Here is a 25,169-nt window from a genome sequence, read left to right as displayed (position 1 = left end):
TTCAAGCACAGTTGACCCTTGAACATCACGGGTTTGCAAGTGTGCCAGTCTACGTAGACATGGATTTTTGTGAATAAATGCAGTATGTCTTTTTTCTTATGATTTTCTGAACATTTTTCTCCTTATTGTAAGAATATAGTATATAGCACATACAACCTACAAAATATGTGTTAAGCAAGTGTTTGTTATTGGTAAGGCTTCCTGTCAATGGTTGACAGGAAGTTTAGCAGTTTAATTTTTGGGGAGTCAAAGTCTAAGCAGATTTTTGACTGTGCGTAAGTCAGCACTCTTAACCCCATGTTGTTCAAGGTCAACCGTGTAAGTATCAAATACATCCAGAAGTCAAATTTAGAGTTTTGAGTTGGAATCCTTGAAGTTAATTATTTCACCTAGTGGGATAACCATTTCTATGGCATTTTCTAACAGCTTTTTCCTTAAAAACACAGTAAGCAGAGATTTCCATTTCTTTATGAAGCAGCCTTCTCATCAGTTATGTAATAATTAAGTTTTTCTTTTCTTTTCTTTCTACTTTGTGCTAGACGTCATAACTGCCTTGTTCTCCTTTTGGAATTATGAAGTATATAGACAAGCATTAAGAATATTATAATGAACATCCCTGAGATTCATTTACTCTTAATTTTTGCTCTGTTTGCCTGAGATTATTTTCTGTATCATTGTAAATTATAGACCTATACTTCAAGTGTCTTCCTACAATTAAGATACATTAAATTTATAGATTTCTGTTCTTTATAATTCTAGTAATCCTGTTCAGAAAGGAAATGAGGTTAATGTGCTATCTGAACACCCATTCAACTTTCTCTTTTACTTTTGGGCTGAAGTGAAACAAGGCTGTCCTTGGAGGACTTCATTTGACCTGAGATCCTCCCGAGCACCAGAGCTGGGCCACTGTTCTCTTTATTTATTGCACATGGACGCTTCTAGACCATTTTTCTTGCTGCATGTTTAAAGCCTTACTCCTCAAAGCTTGTGTTGGTTGACTATTTACAGTTTCTTCAGTGTTGCCCAATACCAACTGACCTCTGCAGGTCACTCTTGTTTATATGACTTTTTTCTTAAAATAAGAAACTATAGCATTGATTACATGTACACCAGGACCTCAGTTACAACCTGTTTGACCTTAACCATGTCAAAAGTAGTATTATCAAAGTAGTAATAGAAATGACTCTTTTTGTAGATAAAATATTCTCCAAATTAATCAAGTGAAAGGAGAGTTAAAATGAGTCCCATGTTAAGTGAATATATATGGACACAAGATGGAGAGGACAATTGACATGCAGAAAGAAACCCCAAACCAAAAGGAAAACAATAAAACCCAACCCTGCTAAAAATGACTATAACCCATAATGAAGGCCAGAGAGGTGTAAACCAACCATTTCCCAAGGTAACCAAAGGCCTATGTTTATTTGATCAAAAGTGGAAGTTGGAAATAGGAAGGTTTTGTATCGTTAAGTAGTCATTGAAAATTCTAGACAGATTGGGAAGTCTTGAAATGACACAGTGCTCTGACAATATGGTTACAAGAAGAGAAAACACATTTTTATAAAAAGCATGGCATTAGCTTTTGCTGTGTCTGAACAAGAAATTCAAAACAGAAGCACAATGAGAGACCTGGGCATCCTGGTACAAATCGGTCCTCTTTGAAGTTATAGTATTCCTAAAACTGCTTTGTACTCTAGGAGTAATTGGTTTTGTGATTTGTCCTAGAAGAGGAAGTGAAAGTTTAAATTTCATTAAATACAGACTATTCTGTGACTGTACTACCCAATATAGACAGGAAAGATGGGCTGTTTGTCATATAAGCTTTATTTGCTTTGAGGGAGAAATGATTCCATGACCTAAGATGATAAAACAGTATCAAGAATTATGGTAGAATTGCGGATATCGTTTTGTTTACAGATTCAGAAATAACTTGGTGGGGCAGTCAAAATATTCATATTTATAAGTTCTTTGGCTTCGAAGGTTTGGTTTTAATCATGATTTAATCAGTTATGCCTGTCAGCAAATAGAATATCATATTTTTCTAACTTGGCTAAGGGAATTTTAAATTAAGGTTAAGTTCAAAATTAATATTTCAGAGAGTAGTTAGTCCTTTCTCTTGGGTTGGAGATTAAATTCATTAAACAGAAAAAAAGTAGTAAAAAACCGGTTATGATTTCAAATGAAGTTAATTTGAATATTCAATGCCAGTTTTAAAATGTGGCCTATTTAGCTATTGAAAAATGCCAAGACTTTCAGTGGTATTAAAAACATGGAATATGTACAATTACCTGAGTTCTTATGTATAGTAAAAAGATAACTCTCTGTGTTCATTGGTTTTATTCTTAGTAACTATCCAGTTGTTTTATTTATTTATTAAAGATTTTATTTATTTATTTGACAGACAGAGATCACAAGTAGGCAGAGAGGCAGGGAGAGAGAGAGGGGGAAGCAGGCTCCCCGCCCAGCAGAGAGCCTGATGCGGGGCTCGATTCCAGGACCCTGGGATCATGACCTGAGCCGAAGGCAGAGGCTTTAATCCCCTGAGCCACCCAGGCGCCCCCATCCAGTTGTTTTAGATGTGGTATAATAACTTATAACCCATAACTCCATCAGTTAATATAATAGGACTTCAAAAAATATGTATCCCATAACTTTTCTGTAAATGAAGTAAATACTAGGCCTCATGGGTATATCAACTACTTTGCAAATTTGTTTATTCTATTGTATAATGAAGGTATTGACATGTTAGTTCAAGCATTGGCTAGTAAAAGCATTACTTGTCCCTGTGAAGAAAAGAAAGGAAGAGGGGAAACTGTAGATTAAAACGGATTTAAGAGACCCAGTAACAATTGCCTATATGGATTTTGTTTAGATCTGGATTAGAACGAACTTAAAAAAAATACTCTGATACAGTTGGGGAAATTTGAGCACTGATTGGTATTTGATGTTATAAATTATAATTAGTTAATTGTAGATATTATCATAATTGGCTTATGTTTAAAAAGTAAATTTGTACCTTAAAGAGATAAAGAATTATCTACAGATGCAGTGGTACCATGTCAGGAATTTGCTTCAGGATAATCCAGATTGGTGGGCTAAGGGGTTGAGGGGTGGGTGGAGGTATCAGTGAAATATAGTTTGCTAGGAGTTCATAACGGTGGGGGTCATTATACTATTCTCAATAATTTTGAATTGGTTTGAGTTTTTTCGTAATAACAGATTTAGAAAAAATACAGTGCAGCAGTATTAAAGATGACTGACAGCACTCAGTGACTCTCCCTTATCATCTGTTCAGAAGGAAAGACGGCTATAAGCACCACAAACGTACTTAGAAATGTATCTTATGTGTAAATCTTATATTTTGTTTCCCTTTAGAACTGAAGCCATTTATATGAATCTTGGATGATTAACACCTAAATGCTTAACTCTCAGAACTACTGCTCAAGAGTCCCACCACAGTCAGGATTAGATGATTCAAGTTACCACCGAGAAATTACTGTCTTGAGTTCTCCGGTAAGATGATAATAAATATTCTAAAGACTGAATAATGACTGTGCAGTCTAAAAAGATTTTTAAATGCTGGATGTGAGTGACTGACTTCTAGTATAATTTTTTAATCCTGACTCCTGTACCAGGAGTTGGAAGCTGTGATCATCAACCCAAGATCTTAGAAATATCAACAAGCAACGAGACTTCATGGCCTTTCCTCATAGATTTAGCTAGTGATGGGCACAGTCTTGTCACTGGAGTGTCCCTGAAATGCTGTGCTTTCCCCATACTGTATGTCTCAGGGTGGGTCCTTCCAAAGCTGATGTTGAAAAAGTCTGGCTTCCAGGATGTTCGTTAGGGATCAACACCTGCCAAGAGGGGAGGTTAGGAAGCAGATTAGGCAGAGGAAATCAAACCACAATGCTGGTTTAACAAAGCCTTGGCCAAGCCCACAGGAAGAACTGTAGTTGTGAGAGTTTCTTTCCCTTCCTAAATAAATCGTAAGCTCCTTGGGAGCAGAGACATATTTTCAGTGCCCTTGTACATTGCACAGGCCATTGTAGAAGGCGCTCAGCAAACATCTGTGGAAAGAGAAATCTGAGAAAAATCTTGTGACTTCTTCTGTAACACCTAATCCTTGCCTTTTCCTTCGCCAGTTGAAAGTGCAGTTGAGAAAGTGGGGTTCATAGAGACACAGGCGGTTATCTTGTATATCATGAACAAAGAAAGGAACTTGCCCTCCATTATCAGCCTGTGTTATAAACCACTGTTTCTGGGCTCCATAAGATAAGGGAGACCTATAACGGGACCTCAAGAGAACCACAAACCGAAGTTGGAAAGAATATGTGATCCTATCTACTGAGAAGTAGAGGGAAAGACCCCAGAAGACACAGCAGTAGCTTCTCAGCTCTTCAGACGTACCGATTACGGTTCTAACCAGTTGTTTTTTTCTGTGTGTGGGGAATAGGCTGTACAGATAGGAGTTTTTATCCTTTCATGCTCGGGGGTTAAGAGAACATCCATTTCTTAGGAGTATTTTTTGAAAGTCAACATTGTTTTCTAGTAAGTACGGTCCTGCTTTAGGGTAAGAAATTTAAGTCTTTCATTTGATTTCCTTGTTTTTCCTTCATTTTTACTATAGGATTCCCGGACACAGGATACGTATTAATAAATCCTCTTAATTTTCCCTGAACCTTAATAATATATTGCTGCTTTACATGTAGAGGACCTTCAATTAATATCTTTTAAATGAATGAAATAAAAAATAGTTGACTTCACAATGTGGTAGAATAATGATTAAACACTCAGCAATTTAGAACCAAAAGTTCTGAATTTTTCTTTTTTTTAAAGATTTTTGTTTCTTTTTAGATTTTTCTTTTTTATTTATTTTTAAAATATTTTTATCTATTTATTTGACAGACAGAGATCACAAGTAGGCAGAGAGGCAGGCAGAGAGAGGAGGAAGCAGGCTCCCTGCCGAGCAGAGAGCCCGATGTGGGACTCGATCCCAGGACCCCGGGACCACGACCTGAGCCGAAGGCAGAGGCTTTAACCCACTGAGCTCCCCAGGTGCCCCTCTTTTTAGATTTTTTAAAGATTTTTCTTTTAAGATTTTATTTATTTGCGATAGAACGAGAGAGAGCGAAAGAGCATACAAGCAGGGGAAGTGGCAGAGGGGGAGGGAGAAGCAAGCTCTCTGCTGGGCAGGGGGCCCCATCTGGGGTTCGATCCTAGGGCCCAGAGATCATAGACAGACGCTTAACCGACTGAGCCAGCCAGGCACCCCTTTATATTGCAATATTTCCTGATAGCTATATAAACTTTTATGCTTCATCTTTTAAAATAATGTAAATTATTTTCTTTGTTTGAGTATTAGAATGAGATTGTGCTCACTCACTGAGTGAATCAGATTTTTAAAAATTATTATTAAAATGTATATCCTTCAAAGTTATAAATTTGGTTACATAGGGAGTTTCTATCTTACGTGATCCTTCTATTTATTTACTTCTTGCTCACTTTGTACCCCCACCAGAGGGCAGGCAAAGAAAAGGAGAAAAGGAGGTACTAATTTCAGTTCTTAAAGTCTCATGTAGGCACACTTCACTGACATATTTTGTCCGGCTTCTGGACTACAGTAAGGCAGTAGGATCAGCTGCTTTTGTTATTTCAAAATATTTAGTAGAATGCTCAGTTATTTGGAATTAAATTATGTAAGGTTGATTACTGGATTTATAGAACTAAATATTTATACTTTAAATTCTTCAATTTTGCATTCTTTAGGCCATATATTTTTAAATTATCAATCTTTTTTGATAATTCACGCCAAAGTTTTCATTGGTACGATCGATAATCACCATTGACTGCAATGAGTTCTTTTTGTGTTTAAAAGTACCTTGGAAGGTTCGTAATACAGTATAAAGTTTTAAATTACTGCTTTTAATCTCCCATAAAACTTGATGTTTCTGAGGTCTCAGTTAGTTTTCAGAATGATAAGAATTATCTTTTGAATACAAGTTACTGTTTTGCACTTCAGTTGTAAGTTTCTTTAAAAGTAAAGACATGGAAAAAAAAAAAGTAAGACACGCCCCAAAGTAAAGTAAATTTGTCTTAACATTATCCCAGCTTAGATTTTCAAAGTCTAAATGTTAAACCAAGCAGATGCTAGGCATTTTATAGTCTCCATATTGCTGTTAACACCCATTGTACCCGTACGTGTATGGCTGTGTATGAACGAAGTGCGGTTTCATGGGCTAGAGCTGTCTGGTTTGTTATCAGTGCGAACAGCAAATGTCTTAAAAATCAGCTTTGGAACAGCTGGTGGTTGACCTGCTGGCATTCGGCACCACCTAAGTTCACGTGACGTTTCTTTGCTCTTTGACACAAATAGTGTAACTGACCTTCTCATCAGGAAGTTGGTGCAAACATCTTTCCATGTGCTTGTGGGTCTAGTAATACAGAAGAACCTTAAAATGGATTTTTTAAAGAGAGTCGTTCCTCCCATTCTTCCGGGAGATGTGGTTTTGGATACTAGAGATAGTTTTCCGGAAAGCTCTCCAAGATTACTTAAGATGAGACGTCTTAGTTGGCTTTCATCAGAGAAGATCATAGATGAGAAAGATGGAATCCATTTCTGCCACAGTAATTATGACAGACACCCACATCAGCAACTGGGTAAAGTAAAGATGCATTCTTTTCAATTCTTTAAAATATTTTAGGAAAGTAAAATTATTTTTACAAGGATGAAGTCTAGTGAGCGTATATCTTTATTTTGAAAATCAAGTATAAATAGTAAAAATGTTTAATATAGTAGAGGTGTATTTGATCTAAATTTTTTTTAGTATCAAAATTGTTGTTTTGAGTTTAGATGGAGAAATATTGATGCCATAAATCAAGATTAAAGCCATTAATAAAAGAAAAAGTTTGATGATCTTTGGAAAATATTTTGATGAACGAGTGTTATACTTACTGAAAAAATGTTATTGGTACAACCTATGAGATATATAAATGAAAATTAAGATACGAGTTTTTTTTATTTTTTTTTTAAAGATTTTATTTATTTATCAGAGAGAGAGGGGGAGAGAGCAAGCACAGGCAGACAGAATGGCAGGCAGAGGCAGAGGGAGAAGCAGGCTCCCTGCCGAGCAAGGAGCCTGATGTGGGACTCGATCCCAGGACGGTGGGGTCATGACCCGAGCCGAAGGCAGCTGCTCAACCAACTGAGCCACCCAGGCGTCCCAAGATACAAGTTTTATCTATCATTATAGAATCCACTTAAATTTTGTTTTAAAAATATATCCCATCCCATTCTTTTGTTCTGAAGATAAATAATTGGGGTAAAATATCAATAAAGTCACATCTTTGAATATAATTCTTATTTTGTTTCATTGTGCCTTTGTTTCCTATAGTCTTGCAAAATTGAATATAACACCTTTTAAAGTCTGAGAGGATGACAGTTATTATGTATTAGGAGAAAAATCAGTTTTGCGTATAGTAACTAGAAAATATTAAAAGACAGGAAAATCATTTAGGAAGAAGATGGAAAAATGCTTTAAGTTTTTACATTTTTGACTTAAACATTTCAAAATGTTAAAATGTTCTGCATAAGTATGAGCTTTGTAATCTTAGGGAATAAATATGGGCCCATATAAATTAATGTAATATTTAGTAGAAAGAGGAGAGTTCCTGTAAACCCTCTGCAAGTGTGATACATATTTTTATAGTTGTTTTCTGTGCATATTTTAATATGTGCATACACATTTTTACTTATAGAATTTAATAATGAGATTTACTCTCCCAACTATTCTTATACTTGCTTTTTCATTTAATACGGCATAAATATGTCTCACTTAAAATGCTCTCCATTGTGTGGTTATAATAATATATTCAATCAGTGTCTTATTGATGAACATTTAGGATGATTTTAATTTTTAGTTATTAAAAAAAGTTATGTAGTAAATGTCCCTTGGTGTATCACTTTATACTTTTGTGTGATTACTTCTCAGTAGAAATTTCTATCTGCATTTTTTAAAGATTTTATTTATTTATTTATTTATTTATTTGACAGAGAGAGAGAGAGAGAGATTTCTCAAGTAGGCAGAGAGGCAGGCAGAGAGAGAGGAGGAAGCAGGCTTATCTCCCGAAGAGAGAGCCCAGTGCGGGGCTCGATCCCATGACCCTGTGATCATGATCTGAGCTGAAAGCAGAGTCTTAACCCACTGAGCCACCCAGACACCCCTCTATCTGTATTTTAAGTTTTTACAGACAATGCCAAGTAAGCTTTCAAAAATTTCTTCATGTAAGCTCCCCAGGGCAGGGCGTTTCTCTGTTTCTTTTTTATATTCGCCCTAACACTATCTCTTGTCAGTTTAAAACATAGGGTGATATTTCCGAGAATCCATATATTTTGTTTTAAAAATATCCAATTTTAAAAGAAAGGAGGAGGAGCTTTTAAGGTTTAAGAAGAAATATATGTTGGCATTTACAGTGTACTGGTAAGAAGTCATTTTTCATGCTCTTGACTTAATTGGGTGGATGAAGTGAAGGCAAGGCCACTGATGGGTTAGTGTGTCTTAATTAAAATTAAAAAATCTGTGAGTTGTTCAGCCCCTAGTTCTGTGTTCAGTAGTGTATGCGTATGTGAAACATACTAATATATTTATATGTGTAGTTATTTAAGTTATTAGAAATTTACCTTTCCTTTAAGTTTTCCTCTTGAACCATTTGATTTTCTTTACTGTGCCATGAACAGTATGGTTAGACCTGATGCTGAAATGGAATGTGCCATGCCCATTAGTTTAATATGACTCTTTTTTTAGTTTAATGACTGTCTTACACATTTTTGAACAAAGCATGCAAATTATGAAGTGTGATCATTAGAGGCGACTAGGCAGCTCAGTCGGTTAAACGTCTGAGTCTTGATGTCGGCTCGGGTCATGATCTCAGTGACCAGAGATCAGGCCCTACATCGGGCTCTGTGCTGAGCATGGAGCCTGCTTGAGATTCTCTTTCCCTCTCCCTCGGCCCCTCCCCACCACTTGTGCGTGATGCTCTCACTCTCAAAAAAAAAAAAAAAAAAGTGTTACAGATGTGTAATTTATGTGAATTTGAAAATAAACACTCAAATTAATGATTAAGAATTTTCTGTAGTATCTTTTTTTTTTTTTTTAAAGATTTTATTTATTTATTTGACAGACAGAGATCACAAGTAGGCAGAGAGGCAGCCAGAGAGAGAGGGGGAAGCAGGCTCCCCGCTGAGCAGAGAGCCCGATGTGGGGTTCGATCCTAGGACCCTGAGATCATGACCTGAGCCGAAGGCAGAGGCTTAACCCACTGAGCCACCCAGGTGCCCCTCTGTAGTATCTTTTTACTAATCACGGTCAAAGCAAAGCAGAATCATAGAGTACTGAAGAATCTATTGTTTGAAAATTCAGAGGCTGCAAGTTCTTTGCAGAACTCTTGCTTGGTTTTTGTCTTCAAGAATAAAATTTAGCTTCATGGAGTGAGTTGAAATTAATTGACAGGACTTCTTTGGCAATTTCTGCACAGGGACTCGGTCTTAAAATGTTTGGTTCTTGAATTTAAATTTACTGATCAGTTCCTTTTCTTGCATCTCAAGATTTGATAATAAATTTATATCGTACATAAGAATAAGACACACATGCTGGCGATTTGCAGACCTGTACCCCTGGGGCTAATGATACATTATATGTTAATAAAAAAATAAAAATAAAAGAATAAGACACACATGATTCACAGCAGTGTGCAAATAGGTTGCTTGGAACTCAGCTTGAGTGAATTTTATTTCCTGTTTACTGGTGGTTCTGGGATAGAGATAATACAGTAGTTTAGCCAGAAGTCATGCAAATATGACTGTTCTGCAAATATGACTGGGTACATAGTTCTTCTAAAGGGTGTTACAGTTTTGTTCATGCAGTGAAAGGAGAAATCAAGACTATGAAAAGATTTCATATCACTAATGCCAAGAACAAACTATGCTTTTACAGAGAAACTAGTGTGACATCTCATAGCTTTGTACTTGGATCAGTTGCCAAATTGTTTACTTGCTAATTCAAAGTGGAAGGTGTGATTTCTAAGGAATGTTAGACAAGGTTGTAATATGGATAGATAACACTATACTTTGTGAGAGAATCAATTGAGAATAAGCTAGTCTGCAATATACAGAAATTTACTTGCTACTTGTAACTCCAGAAGTGTTCATAGATGCATAGGGTTTCCTTAACAAAAATATGTGTAGAATTTTGAGGTATTTCCAGGATTGACATTTTGAACATTTTTCTTTGCTTTTGATCAACTTTTTCATTTTCCCTCCTAAATATTAAGTTAATCTAATATTTTAAGAATTTTGTAGAAATTCTCAAACAACTCACTGGATTTGCTGGAAATCCTTTGTTTCTCTGTAAAACATCTAAACAGATGCCTGTGGTACACTGCACACTGTCCAAAGCCTTTCCCACCATTTTTGCACCCAACAGGTTAAGTTGTGTGGGCTTACCAAGATTTGGCTGTGTTTTAAGCTAAACCTGCTTATGCCAATTATGCTTGTAATTGTGATCCTGTAACTTAATTAGGTATTACGTAATTCAGTGAAGTATGAGACTGAAAAGAAGGGGTTGTTTTGGTATAAACAAGGTAGACTGGTTGGGTGAGACTCCATGAACATTAATTCCTGAAAAAAATAAATTGCGTTTCAATTACAGGTTGGTCAGAGAAGTGTATAAGATTGGAAGCGTTTTTTCCTCAGATACTTTCAACTTCCCTTTCCACTTTGAAGAAATTGAAATTGGAAATCTTAGGCAATGTATATGGGTTGGACTTTAGGCAAGGCAGACAGTGCTGTGATCAGCAAATTCATCTTAAGGACCTGGCACTATATCAAATGCTGGAGAATAAATTATGGATTTTATATTTCAAGTTAAAATAAAACTTTTATTGGACCTATTGATCTTTGTTTCCCCTGAATCCAGCTTTAATGGAGCTTTTTGATTAGATGATTAGCTAACAGTTATAATTTATAGTAAAGGAACTGTGCTGTATATAGTTCTGTAAAGTTGCGATTTTGTTAAAGAAGTAAATCGTTTCTGTCCCAACTCTTTGATGAAAAAGGAATCAAGTAGTTCATGGTATGTAATCTTACTCATAACATGCTTAACTAGCCATATATTTTTGATGTAGAGTCCTAACCATGTGATCAAAGACTGATTTCGCTGATAAATATTGGTAGAATTGGCATAAATGATATCTATCTTCAGGCATAAAAGTTGGTGGGGAGAAGATGCCCTTCACTGATTCAGAATATACCACAGTGTTGTCCAACCACTGAAGAACAGTGACTATTAGGCATGGTCATGAGTCAGATCCTAAGAATAAGGCAGTGTGTTTCCCCCGGCTTCTGTTGTGACACATGCAAAGCTCTTCCATCTCCAGGAGTGGGTTATTTTTATTCTGATGGAATCAACCTTTATTTTGTTGTTGTTCATTCTGTTTGGAGGCAAGAATAAGTGAGTGTAAATACGTTGTAAGATTGATTTTATAATTCACCAGGAACAGAGATGATTGAACGGAACTGAGTATATATCACTGTTAAGGATGGAAGAAACTTTTGAGCACCTTCTGTATTCTGGGCACTGTTTTCTTGTTTTGTTTTGCCAATAGCTTAATTTTGTCTACCTATTCACTATATACCGCAAGTAGAAAGGAAGTTGAACATAAACTCTACCTACTGATGTGCTCCAGGATATGGCACATAATAGTTGCTCAATAAATGACTGGTTGAATGAGAAAATGTTCTCTTAAGTCCTCCTGCAAACCTTGTGAGATAGGTAGTTATACAAAGTTTTAAAACTTCAGAGAGGCTTAAGCGAATTATTTGAGGATTCCTAAGTTGTAGCCCTTGCTTTTTTTTTCCCCCCTTAAAGATTTATTTATTTATTTATTTGACAGACAGAGATTACAAGTAGGCAGAGAGGCAGGCAGAGAGAGGAGGAAGCAGGCTCCCCGCTGAGCAGAGAGCCCGATGCGGGGCTCAGTGTCAGGACCCTGGGATCCTGACCTGAGCTGAAGGCAGAGGCTTAACCCACTGAGCCACCCAGGTGCCTCAGCCCTTGCTTTAAAGTTAAGCATTTGTTCCTTGTACTCCATCTCGCTGCAGTGTTTGAGGTTTTCAAATCTTTATTTATAAAGTATTATTTTTTATTTAGTTATTTTTTAAAGATTTTATTTATTTGACAGACAGAGATCACAAGTAGGCAGAGGAGGCAGGCAGAGAGAGGGGGGAGCAGGCTTCCTGCTGAGCAGAGAGCCAAAGGTGGGGCTCAATCCCAAGGACCCTGGGATCATGACCTGAGCTGAACGCAGGCGCTTTAACCCACTGAGCCACCCAGGCGCCCTTAAACTATTTTTTTTTAAAGAGGGAGGGCATCTGTCAAGTTTAATTTTGCCAGTAAAGTGCCTATCTTTTTTTCCCAGTGATTTCATTTTAATTAAGAGCTATATTTCAATAGGAAAACACTTTAATTTCAATATAAAGCATTACTGTTTGAGGCCCCATGTTTCACTTTAATGAGCAGTTGATAATTATTTTTATAACACTCTGGTTACATAAGCTGATGAAGTGAAGAGCCGTTTCACGTGACATTTACAAAAGCAGTTAAGAGGCATGCATTGGGATGCCATTCCATTTCATTACAAAGCATTAATGACTCCATGGGATGGAAAATAAACTTTTAAATGGTACACTGGTATACCTCTCTTGAAGTACTCAGCACGGCTCACTAGCAGGGACAAAGCAGAATGTAGCATTTAGTATAAAATTCCAAATGCCTTTTGTTTGAGTTTTATTTATTTATCTTTTTTTTTTTTTTAAGATTTTATTTATTTGTCGGAGAGAGCACAAGCCAAGGTGAGGGGTGGGGAGCAGCAGGCAGAGGGAGAAGCAGGCCCCCCGATGAGCAGGGAGCCTAATGCAGGGCTCGGTCCCAGGATCCTGGGATCATGACCTGAGCCGAAAGCAGATGCTTCATGAACTGAGTCACCAGGCACCCTTCTTGGCTGACTTTTGAAGGCTGCTATCTATATATGGCTAGTAAAGAAAAGGGGGTGCTGTTATTAACTGGATTTCCTTAATAAGGGATCTTTCCAGTTTTGTTTTTACAGAACTGATCTCAGTGGTCAGGTATCTCCAGAACAGCTCAGTTTTGTCTGATACAACCTATATTGGCTAGAGGACTAGCGTGGCAGGTCAATCTCTTGTTAGAAGGGAATGAGATGGGTAAAGAGCCATTGAAGTCTTCCTCAGAGACTGGACCATTAGTGGAGAGTTTAGAGGAGATCCTGGGGAACACGGAGATGAGGTTTTCTTCTGGCACTTCTGCCTGTAGACAGAACAGACTTAAGGAGATGGAGACTCGTTTGGAATTCAAATGTGATGAAAAGGATGGTGGGCAAGGCAATGTCTGGGAGGAATCTGAGCTCCAAATGCTAATCCGTCTGCTCCAGGATTTCTGGCCTGACCCACATGATAACTTGCTGTAAATATGTGAAGGAGCTCAGGAGTTTTTCTTGCTTATACAAGTAGGATTTGAAAGCATGGGGGCTTTCATAGTGTCATGAAATCAAGCAGCATCCCTGACTTCAGAAGAGTCAGGGAGCACTTCCCAGGCTGTAATTATTGGAGGACATAGAAGCCTTATTGGGTGTTCTGTTTGCGCCTTTTCCATCTCTTCGAGAATTCCCGTGGCGGAGCTATTGGGAAGACCCCCAGCAGCGATAGCAAAGGGGCAGTGGGGTACCATGAAAGGAGCAGAGTGGGCTTTGATCCAGATGGAGCTGAGCTGGCGCGGTGACTGGCTGCGTGTCCTTGAACAAGTTACTTCATTTCTCTTGGCCAGTTAACCTCCCCTCTCAGTCTGAATGATAGCTTCTTTTGTAGCTTTGTTTTTGAGCTGATAAAAAATGGCAGCAGAATCGACACATGGTTGAATACATGGTGGCTTTCGTTACTTACGAAAAGTTTTGGAGTTTTGACCTGGAAGTAGATGAATCGTGTCTAACTAGCATTTACGCCTGGATCACTGCGTACTGGGAAACACTCTAGGAATTTGGATCCAAGTCTTTTACTGTGCCTAATTCCAAAGCTTTAGCCTGTGATTTACGGCGACACGACAGTTCACAGGAGCTGGAACTGCTGCACTTTTTCTTGTGCTCCCTTTGTCCACAGCGTGTGCTCCGCTAGATAACCACCGCCAAGTGATTGCACGATGCAGATACAGAGGTTTTTGGAAGTCAGCGCAGCAGTGTGGCCTTGTACTTCCTTGTGGTTGGGTGGCATTTCTTAAAAAAATTATTTATTTATTTTTAAAGATTTTATTTATTTATTTGTCAGAGAGAGAGAGAGAGAGCACGCACAAGCAGGGGGAATAGCAGAGGGAGAGGGAGAAGCAGGCTCCCTGCTGAGCAGGTAGTCCAACGAGGGCCTTGGTCCCGTCCTGAGATCAGGACCTGAGCCGAGGGCAGATGCTTAACTGACTGAGCCACCCAGGTGCCCCTCTCTGGGTTGTGTTTGTTTGTTTGTTTGTTTGTTTGTTTGTTTTTTAAAGATTTTATTTATTTGTCAGAGGAAGAGAGAGAAAGAGAGCTCAAGCAGAGGGAGCAGCAGAGGGAGAGGGAGAAGTCCCATGTGGGACTCAGTGAGCTGAAGGCAGACGCTTAACTGACTGAGCCATCCAGGTGCCCCTCTCTTGGTTGTTGTTAAAGTGAGCCTAACACTTCATAAGAAAGATCATTTTAGACCGTCTCCTCAAGTGACTTGGATGTTTATTTTTTTTTAAGTTGGCATAGTTAGGTATGGCTTCGGTTAGGGTCAGAGTTTTACTTCCTTGGCCTTTAGAAAGGACTTGCAAGAGACTTAACTGAAGTAAAGATGCATCTGTCTCACTTTTTTTTTTTTCTTTTAAGATTTTATTTGTTTATTTGACAGAGAGAGAGATCACAAGTATGCAGAGAGACAGACAGAGGTCCTGATCTCAGGACGGGACTGAGGCCCACATTGGACTCCCCCCCCCCCACCCCACCCCACACCCCCATCTCTGGCTGAGCAGAGAGCCCGATGTGGGACTCAATCCCAGGACCCTGGGATCCTGACCTGAGCTGAAGGCAGAGGCTTGACCCACTGAGCCACCCAGGTACCCCTCTGTCTCACTTTTTAAGGGGCCTGGAATAGCCTCCCCTCTCTCCCCATTTACTGGGCTGTTTCCTAATCACAGAATTGATACGGACCTTGTATGTACTGGTACAATGATAGAAATATCAAATATTGTTAAAATATTACAATTCCTCCTCTCAGTTGAAGGTATTATATCTGGGATAAAATAGTTGAAACAGAGTAGAGAAGAAAAATATATAACTGGAGCACCTGGGTGGCTCAGTGGACTAAGCCTCTGTCTTCGGCTCAGGTCATGATTTCAGGTCCTGGGATCGAGCCCTGCATCAGGGCTCCCTGCTCAGCGGGGAGCCTGCTTCCCCCTCTCTCTCTGCCTACTTGTGATTTCTCTCTCTGTCAAATGTGTAAATAAAATCTATAAAAGAAAAATATAAACTAAATAGGGTCGCCTGAGTGGCTCAATCGGTTGGGCTCAGTCGGTTGACCTGCCTTTAGCTCAGGTCAGGATCTCAGGGTTCTGGGATTGAGTCCTGTATAGGGCTCTCTGCTCAGCAGGAAGCCTGCTTCTCCCTCTCCTGCTCCCCCTGCGTGTGCTTTCTGTCAAATAGATAAAATCTTTAAAAAATAGAAAGAAATATATAACTAAATAAATACTAGAGGAAATTTGCTGAAATAATAAAGGCATAGAAAGGTGAATGAGATGATACATAATAATCTCTATCAGAAGACATTAAGGAAACAGTGAAGGTGAGGTTAAAAACAAAGGCAGTAAAAGTAGGTACAGATTACTAAAGCTGAATGTAAGTTTAAAATGTAACTAAACGAATATACCGGAAAAGTTAAACAAAAAATAGTGTGCTGTAAAAGGAGTTCAGGAAACAGCAAACAGGCCAAGGGTTAACTCCACCCACATACAAGCAGGAGCCTTTGGATTGAGACAGCCTCGGGCTCAGCTTCCAGTCCTGGCCACCCCCCCCCCCCCTGGAGCTGCAGCTCTGCAGGCGGGAGGGGGCGGGGTGGACATGGGACGGGGTCGGGGGTGGTGGCGAGACACACCGAGGTCTCTGCGTCTGCGTCCTTTTCCTTGGTTTCCAATCTTTTCCTCACCCTCAGCCTCAGTTAATTTTTCTTCGTGACAGGACTAACTCCTAGTCCATGAGCTTCTGTTACTCCATTTAATGTAAAAGTATTGTTTCTTTTCACCCGATGGTGAGTTTTTTGTGATCAGAGTTGATCTTACTTCTGTGGGGAGCCCCAGCACTTAGCCTGATGTCAGGTGCTTAGGAAACAGTAAACGTTGGCTGGGTTTTTGAGGCCTTTCTCCTTTGGTTCTTGTCCTCTGTGTCCCAGAGCAAGTTTTTACTTGTTCCTGAGAGCTGCTGTCAATTGCCATAATTAGGCCCCTGGCTTTTTCTTCAAAGTCGTCTAGTACATTGCTCAGTAGGCCTTGGTTGCTGAGGCAGAACTAACCTTCCATTCGCTTCACAACGAAAACAAACAAACCAAAGACCCCAAACAAAATCCTCAAAGCGTGCAGACAGTGATCTAGAACATAGGTCAGCAAACCTTCTTGACTTCCTGGAGTGAAGGGGCCAGATGATATGCAGACAATGGGCGGGGTTGTGTTCCAGTAAAACTCTGTACAACCACGGCCCATGAAGCAGATCTGGCCTATGGGCTGAAGTGTTCAAAGCCCTAAACTAGATACCGAAAGGAGTCTTGCTGAGGTCAGAGGGCTCCCTGCGGGTAACTTACTTGGGAAGCAGAGAACACAAGGGATCCTTCGGAAGAAGGCATCTAGCATTATACTTACTTGTATTTTCTACAGCCCCTGAATAGTGCTTTATCCTTAGCAGGTGTTCAGTAAATATTTGTTGATTGAGTTTGGGATCCTGCTCTGTTGCTTGTGTTCCCTGGCCTTTGGTTGTCTTGTCTAAAACTTAATGGATTATGTTATGTGATCTTTAAAGTCTCTCCAGTTAGGAAAAAAAAAATCTGTGACTCACCGACTGTTTGTGGAAGGCCAGATGGTTTATTCTTTAAAGACAATAATTGTTGGCTTTATTACATTTCCTGTATGCCCTAAGTGCCCTCCTGAGTTCTGGAATGGTCGCTTTTATCAGTTGGTTTATAGTCTTTCCACATTGGAACTCCCCGTCCATGAAACTCTTCTCTCTCACTCCATCCAACCACATATATGAACAGAATACACACACTGTCTGTTTTAATCATCAAATTTATTAAACCTACTCATTTTTCTTTGTTATTTAAAAGAATAAAGTAGCTATAAAGGTAAGTAGATAATCTCAGGTGATTCTTTGTAGAAAGACGGCAATTAAGATGAGGATCAGTCTTGTGGCTTAGAATTATATTTTTCTAAATTTTGTATCAGCAAAGTGAACATTGCATCATTTGATTTATTCCTTAAAATTGTTAAAGAGGAACAATCCAAAATTAACTTACTTATTACAGATATAAATTATAGTCACCTTAACTAAATTCTAACTTCTTTTTCTTAGATTTTTTAAAGAAGATTTTGTTTACTTATTTATTTTTTTGTCAGAGAAAGGGAGAGAGAGAGAGCACACAAGCAGGCAGAGAGGCAGGCAGAGGCAGAGAGAAGCAGGCTCCCTGCTGAGCAAGGAGCCCCAGGCAGGACTCGATCCTTAGACCCTGGGATCATGACCTGAGCCAAAGGCAGAGGCTCAACTGACTGAGCCACGCAGGCGTCACTTTTTCTTAGATTTTTGATAGCTTTTTCTGTTTTTAAAGGATAATTTATGACTAGGTAAGCTGTGTGATGATCTCTTACACTATTCTCAAGAAGTGTAAGCCAGGGGGTGCCTGGGTGGCTCAGTGGGTTAAGCCTCTGCCTTCGGCTCAGGTCATGGTCTCAGGGATCTGGGATTGAGCCCCCCATCGGGCTCTCTGCTCAGCAGGGAACCTGCTTCCCCACATCTCTCTGCCTGCCTCTCTGCCTACTTGTGATCTCTCTCTTTCTCTGTCAAATAAATAAATAAAATCTTAAAAAAAATGTGTAAGCCAGTATATACTTCTAGTCTACTTGATAAAGAAACTTAAAAAACAAAACAAAACAAAAACCTCTGAAAAGTTCTTTGTAAGGAATACAGAAAATTTATTTTTTTAGGCCTCTTAATTTTTCTAATCTCTATTCCCCCCCCCCTTTTTTTTTAAGGTAGGCTCTGCACCCACCACGGAACCTAATGCGGGGCTTGAACTCACAACCCCGAGATCCAAGATCTGAGCTTAGATCAAAAGTCGGATGCTTTTTTCTTTATACCTTTTTTTTTTAAGGTTTTTATTTATTAATTTGACAGAGAGAGACACAGCGAGAGAGGGAACACAAGCAGGGGCAGGAGGAAAGGGAGAAGCAGGCTTCCCTCTGAGTAGGCACCCAATGCAGGGCTCGAACCCAGGACCCTGAGATTATGACCCTACCTGAAGGCAGGTGTTTAGCAGCTGAGCCACCCAGGTACCCTAAGAGTCCAATACTTAACCGACTGAGCCACCCAGGTGCCCCTTCCAATCTCTGTTTTTTAAAATGAGTATAGTTGTGTGATAAAAATGGCTTAAACAAAATAATAGTATATTTCAAAATAAAAATAATAGTATATTTTAAAGTAGCTCTTCTTAAACTTTAATGTGCTTGAGAATGACCTAGGGAACTTATAAAAATGTGGGTTCTGCTTTACTGGGTTTAGAGTCAGGCTTTAAAGAATATTTAGATTATGAAAGCAGGTTTTTCCAAATTCCTTTTCATGCAGTTTATGGTAAGGTGACCTGTGCATAAATATTTTTCTGTGTCATTATTAATGATGGGCCTACTTTTGTGCTCAAAAAAGTCTGGCTTTGGTCATTTTGTGTTCACCCTGTTCATAGCTTATAGGATTTTATCCTTTACCAATAGGATTGGCCAATTATAATGCATATAATAATACCCTTTTCTTTCCAATACATCTGAATAATATATACTGATGATAGTGACAGTATTTTAGTACTAACAATTCTGTTTTTTGGGGGGGGTAGTGAATATATGTTACATGTATTATAATAAAAGTACAAGTCTGATAACGAGTAGCCTTTTGAATGGAAATTTAAATTTAAATTTTTTATTTTTTTTTTAAAGATCTTATTTATTTATTTGACAGAGAGAGATCACAAGGCAGGCAGAGAGAGGGGGGAAGCAGGCTCCCTGCTGAGCCAGAGAGCCCAATGTGGGACTCGATCCCAGGACCCTGAGATCATGACCTGAGCTGAAGGCAGCGGCTTAACCCACTGAGCCACCCAGGCACCCTATTTTTATATTTTAAATTATTTTTTAAAGTTTTATTTATTTCAGGCAATCTCCATACCCAACACAGGGCTCAGACTCAAGACCTGGAGATCAAGAGTCGCACACTCTTCCAAGTGAGCCAGATAGGCATCCCTAGGAAATTTTAAATTTGGGTTTTTATTAACAGTGTCTTCAAAAAATTTTCAGGCAGTTTTAAACAATTTCTGATGTCCAGGTAAAGATCTCAAGAATTAATTTTAAATCTATTCATAAACATTTTTTTCATTCAAGAAATAATAATATCTTAGCACTGAGCCAAATAATAGCAAGGTTAGGTATGGTTTGTGAGGGCAAGGAAGAAAGTATGATTACAGGGTCTGGGCGGATTCATTTTAAGCAGAGGAAGCAATTTTTAAAAATATGTGAAATATATAAAAATAACTTAAACCAAAAGCTAGGAACAAGTTGGTCTATTAATAAATGCCCCGTGTTGGGAAGGTAACAGTAATTGTACCTTATCGCATACACAAAGTAATATAATTGCTGCATAGGTAACCACTCCCAAAATTATAGAGTGTGGTTACAGATTTTATGCTGCTAATTTGTGAATATATTGGTGCCTTGGCCCAATCTGTGACATTTGCGTAAAACTTATCTTTATTAGAAATCCTTTTATAGCTATAATTATTAATTCAGAAACTCGATTTACATATCTAGAATAAGCAGTTAATGTGGATGTAACCTGAAACCTTACTACCCAGAAACAGATGGAATTCTGGTCCATTGCAGGAGCAGTTACCTTCACTCCTGACTTTTATTTTGTCTGTTCATTCATAGTGCTGTATTTGAATTATTGTCTCTCTCTCGCTCGCTCTTTTTTGTTTCTTGGTTTCGTTTGATTTGGTTTTATTTCTTTTGAGCGGAATCCATTAATTTCTGGTTATTGTTGGCTAGGGAGTACTTGAAAATAATGAATTCATTTTTTTCCCCTCATCAGCAGAGAAGACAGGCAAGAGAGCTTGTGGGGTCTGTCTACTTATCTTCTGTCTCTGTGGCCTCCTTCTTACCTATAGTCCTGACATCTCCTCTGTACTTTTGATCAATGTAGCCCATACTCTTGCTGTGACCTACATCTGGCTTTTCCATGTTCCGTGCACAGTCCACGGACTCACCTAAACCTAGGGTTCACTCTTGACTATTTGAGCTTTATTTTTTTTTCTCCTGTCTTGTTGGTCACCAAATATATCAAGAAGTATCTAGTAGGAAAAACTGGAATCTCTCTTATTCCCATCTCTCTTGCTTTTTTCCTATTTTTTTAAAGATTTTATTTATTCAACAGAGAGAGATCACAAGTAGGCAGAGAGGCAGGCAGAGAGAGCCGGGGAAGCAGGCTGCTTGCTGAGCAGAGAGCCTGATGTGGGGCTCGATCCTAGGACCCTGGGATCATGACCTGAGCCGAAGGCAGAGGCTTTAACCCACTGAGCCACCCAGGCGCCCTATTGCTTTTTTCCTAATTACTGCAAGTATACTATGTATTTGTTTAGTCCTTTTCTTTCCCCTCAGCAACTTATGCTCAGGAGACTTCAGGAGAAACCTCCATTGTGTTCTCCTGAAGCCCATTCCCCACCCAATCATCAATGGGTCTGTCTCTCCTTGTTCCTGCTCAGAACTCTTCAGTATCCAGCCAATGATTTCAGTTTTTCGTGGAGCCCTCCAGATATTTCAGGGGGTCTTTTGAGATTTTCTCAGGTAAGTGAAAGGAAAAAAGTGGCCATGACGCCTACCCTAATCCTTGGTTAGCCAGAGTTACTTTGATTTTTTTTTTTTAAAAGATTTTCTCTATTTATTTGAGAGAGAGAGAGGGAGAATAAGAGAGAATGAGTGAGAGCATAAGAAGAGGGAGGGCCCAAGGGAGAAGCAGACTCTCCCTGCAAGCAGAGAGCCCAATGTGGGGCTCGATCCCAGGACCCTGGGATCACGACCTGGGCAGAAGGCAGAGGCTTTTAATGCACCGAGCCACCCAGGTACCCCGGACTTACTTTGATTTTAATCTGTTTTTCTTTTTGGGTTTAAGCATAAAGATTCCTTCTTTAGGAGGTACATGCCAAACAGATTTGAGAGTTGCTATTGTCCCCTCAGAGTGGCTGTCCCCCATCACACTAACTCAGTAGGGCCTCATCTGGTTTTCTATGTCCGGAGACCCACTTTATTACCTTCATAGCCCTTAGTCACAATTTGTAATTTTATACTTCCATGTTTGTATGTGGGGACTTTCTCCCCTACCCCCAAACTCCTAATCTGTACCATTGTATCCTAGCCTTCCCAAGGGCACACTGATCTGTTTAATTCACTAAATTATCATTTAGCACTTGGCAGGGTGTTTCCAGTGTTTAGACAACTTCTATCTAATATAATGGGTGACGTGGTTGGGCTTAAATGTGTCTTGTTCTTATTTTCTATTTGTCCCATCTGTTTTGTTTTTACCCCTTCTTTTGTTGCCTTCTTTTGGACTAATTGTATATTTTTTAGTTGTAATTCTACTATTGGCTTTTTTAAAAATTCTTTTTTTTTTTTTTTTTTTAAGCTAGTTGCTCCAGAGTTTACAGAATGAATTTTGGCTTATCACAGTCTACTTTCAAATAATAATAACATTTAATGTATAATATAAGATCCTAAAGTCTTCTATTTCTCTCCACTATTCTTCGCACTGTTGTAATCAGATTTTTTATTTTTACTATAACCCTAGCAGTATGTTAACCATTTCTGCTTTAAGCCGTCAGTTAACTTAAAGAAATTTAAAATGAGAGTTAAAGGGTCTCTTTACCTGCAAATGTACCATTTCTGGCATTCTTCCTCAATTGTGTGAATTCAAGTGTTCATTTCATATGCTCCTGTTTCTGCCTGAAGAACTTTCTTTACCATTTTTTGTATGCAGGTCTGTTTGAGACAGATTCTTTCAGCTTTTTTCTGTGTCAGGAAAGTTTTGCTTATATCTTTGCAAGCTATTTTCACTGGATATAGAATTATAGGTCATCCGTTTTAAGCTGTAAGCTTTTCAACGATATCATTATGGGTGAAATGTTACCAACCAGAGAAACACATTAGAGACTCAGTGCCTAGGACAGAGCCTTGTTAGTTTCAGACGAAACATCTGTGTTGGTTTTTATCTTTTTCCTCTGTGTGTAAATTATTTTCTTTGACTTTTTTAGATTTTGTCTTTGTCATTGGTTATTGGCAGTTTGTGGTGTGCCTCGGCATCGGTTTTTGTTGTTGTTTGTTTGTTTTTGTCTTTGTATATGTGTTCTTGCTTGAGGTTTGATGACAGTTTGGAATTTGTAGGTTTGTAGGCTTCCTCAATTTTTGAAAGTTTTTATTTATTTATATTTATTTTATATTATATATATTATATATTATATATAGTATTTATTTATATTTATTTATTGAAAGTTTTATTTATTGCTTCTGAGAGTATTTTCTGTTCATTCCTCTCAGATTCCAATTATACATACATTGGACTGTTGGATGTTGCTCCAAAGGTCACTGAGGCATTGAGCTTTCTTTTTTTTTTAAATTTTTTTTAATTGTTTTGACATTTGTACTTCAGTTTAGAGCTACTGTTTCCATTTCTCCAAGTTTCCATTTCCCCCAAATCTGATCTTTTGTTGGTCCCATCTAGTGAATTTATTGTTAAGGGCAGCATGTATTTTTTTTTTTATCTTTCAAAGTTCTATTGGAGTCTGCCTCTTATATCTTCTGTTTTCTCTTTTTGAGTTCATCAGTCTCATATTTTCTCTTCATTGTGTTTATTTTTTCCTTTAAGTCCTTGAGCCTATTTATGATAGCTTCTTAAAGAGCACATATGCTGATTCCATCATTTCAGTCATTTCTAGGTTTCTGTTGACTGATTTTATGGGTCATATTCTCTTAACATCTTGACAGATAATTTAAGAGTGGTTTTGAAGATTTTAAATTATAATTTTTTCTTGGCTGCTGGACATTGTAAGCATGACATTGTTGAGAGCTAGATTTTGTTATATTCTTTTAAAGAGTCATTTGTTCTAGAAGGCTTGCAGATAGCTGAATTCTTTGAGGCCTCTTGGATCCTTTGAAGCCATGTTAAGGAGGGCTTAAAGTAGTCTTTAGCCCATTACATTTCTGAAGTATCTATAGAAAGCCCTGGCTATTCAACTATTATAGTTTCTTAGGCTTTTCTTATTTTTAATTGCCTTGATAATGCTGAGGAGTATTGGTTTGGCAATTTGTACACTCTTCAGTTTAGGTCTGTGTGATTTTTTTTTTTCATAGTTAGACGGAGGTGATGGCTTTTTAGTAGGAAGAACACAGAGGTAAAATGCCATTTTCATCATAATCATATCAAGAGCATGTACTCTTATCACAGATGATGTTAACCTTGATCTCCTGGCTGAGATAGGTTTCTCTAACAATAAAATTACTCTTTTCTCCCTGCTGTCTATATTGTACCTTTGGAAGGAAGCCACTAAGTATATAGCTCATGCTTTTAAGGGTTGAGAGTAAGGCTCCTTTTTCTTGAGAGTGAATTATCTACATAAATAATTTGGAATTCTTCTAAATATGTCTCAGAGGTCCATGAGGCCATTCTCAGAGTTAAGGATCTACTCGAAGGACTCACAGGACACAGCATGTAGTTGTACTCACAGCTATGATTTATTATAACATAAGGGTACTACACAAAATTAGCAAGTAAAAAGGCATGTGGGGCAGAATCCAGGGGAAACCAGGTGCCTGCTTCCAGAATTTCTTCCAGTAGCATTAGAGAGGAGGGAGTTGATTTCCCAGCAGTGAGCTGTGACATCCAGGTGACATGTTACCAATCATTCATTAGAGACTCAGTGCCCAGGATTATTATTGGAGCTGGTCACATAGGCATCCCCTGCATGGCACATCCCCAAGTTTTAGACTCTGAGTGACAGCAGATGTCTAGCATAAACCATATTGTTCGTACCAACAGTTTAGGCTTAGTGAGCCATGCTTTTTAGTTCTGTGAATGGTGGGGCCCTCTGAAAATCGAAGTTCTTAGATGATAGCTACTAGCCAATCTTGTAAGCAGACATTTCAAAGGATAACAGAACTGCGAGGTTAACTCTTTTCTGTATAATGTGAGATTTGTCTCTTCTCTCTTAGTTATTTACTTATTTATTTAATCATTTATTTATATCTGTGTAGACTCTTGGATATTTATTTGGGATTCTATTCCAAAACTACATTGTTTATTTTGTTCAAATTGCTACAGCTTTGGCTCTTGGCCGCTGTCTCAGTGGGCTCCCATATCCTCTCGATATACCCACATTATTTTGTGTTTTGAGCCCTTTCCTACTTTCTGACCCTACGAAAGATGTTCTAGGCTTATCATGTGCGTGCTCTGGCTTTAGGAATCTGCCGTTTACCCAGGGAGCCCTGCTCCCTTTTTGTAGTGAAGTTTTAAAATGTTAAATTCATTGTGGAAAGTTTGGAAAATATATAAGAAGTAAGTAGAAAAGTATGTGCACTAAGAAGCAAATGTTAATTACGGACATCATTATAGATAATTACTGTTAACATATTTTGTTGCATTACTTAATAAGAGTCCAGAGAAAACTCTGAAGAAATTTTATAACCATTTTTCTTTTTCTTTTTTTTTTACAAATTTTATTTATTTTTATTTTAAATTGGAGTATAGTTCAGTGTTAC

At 38.4% G+C, this 25,169-nt stretch overlaps 1 protein-coding gene across 4 annotated transcripts in view; it reads left to right on the top strand.

The window, feature by feature from the left end:
- The window catches only part of FRYL (FRY like transcription coactivator), a 259,588-nt gene that overhangs the window by 63,806 nt on the left and 170,613 nt on the right, over nucleotides 1-25,169 (top strand). For 3 of the 4 annotated variants that reach the window (XM_045079728.1, XM_045079729.1, XM_013062681.2), the window contains one exon: nucleotides 3,376-3,513. The exons of the other annotated variant lie outside the window; for it this stretch is intronic. The gene's annotated coding sequence lies outside the window, so the exon portion shown is untranslated. The remainder of the gene's footprint in view (nucleotides 1-3,375; nucleotides 3,514-25,169) is intronic. 4 annotated transcript variants of the gene reach the window in all.

Source organism: Mustela putorius, unplaced genomic scaffold (assembly GCF_011764305.1).
Source record: "Mustela putorius furo isolate JIRA1106 unplaced genomic scaffold, ASM1176430v1.1 tig00000430_pilon_pilon_pilon, whole genome shotgun sequence".
In the NCBI taxonomy this organism is placed as follows: Eukaryota; Metazoa; Chordata; class Mammalia; order Carnivora; family Mustelidae; genus Mustela; species Mustela putorius.
Note: the sequence above shows the minus strand (reverse complement) of the source record. Positions and strands in the feature narration are given on the sequence as shown.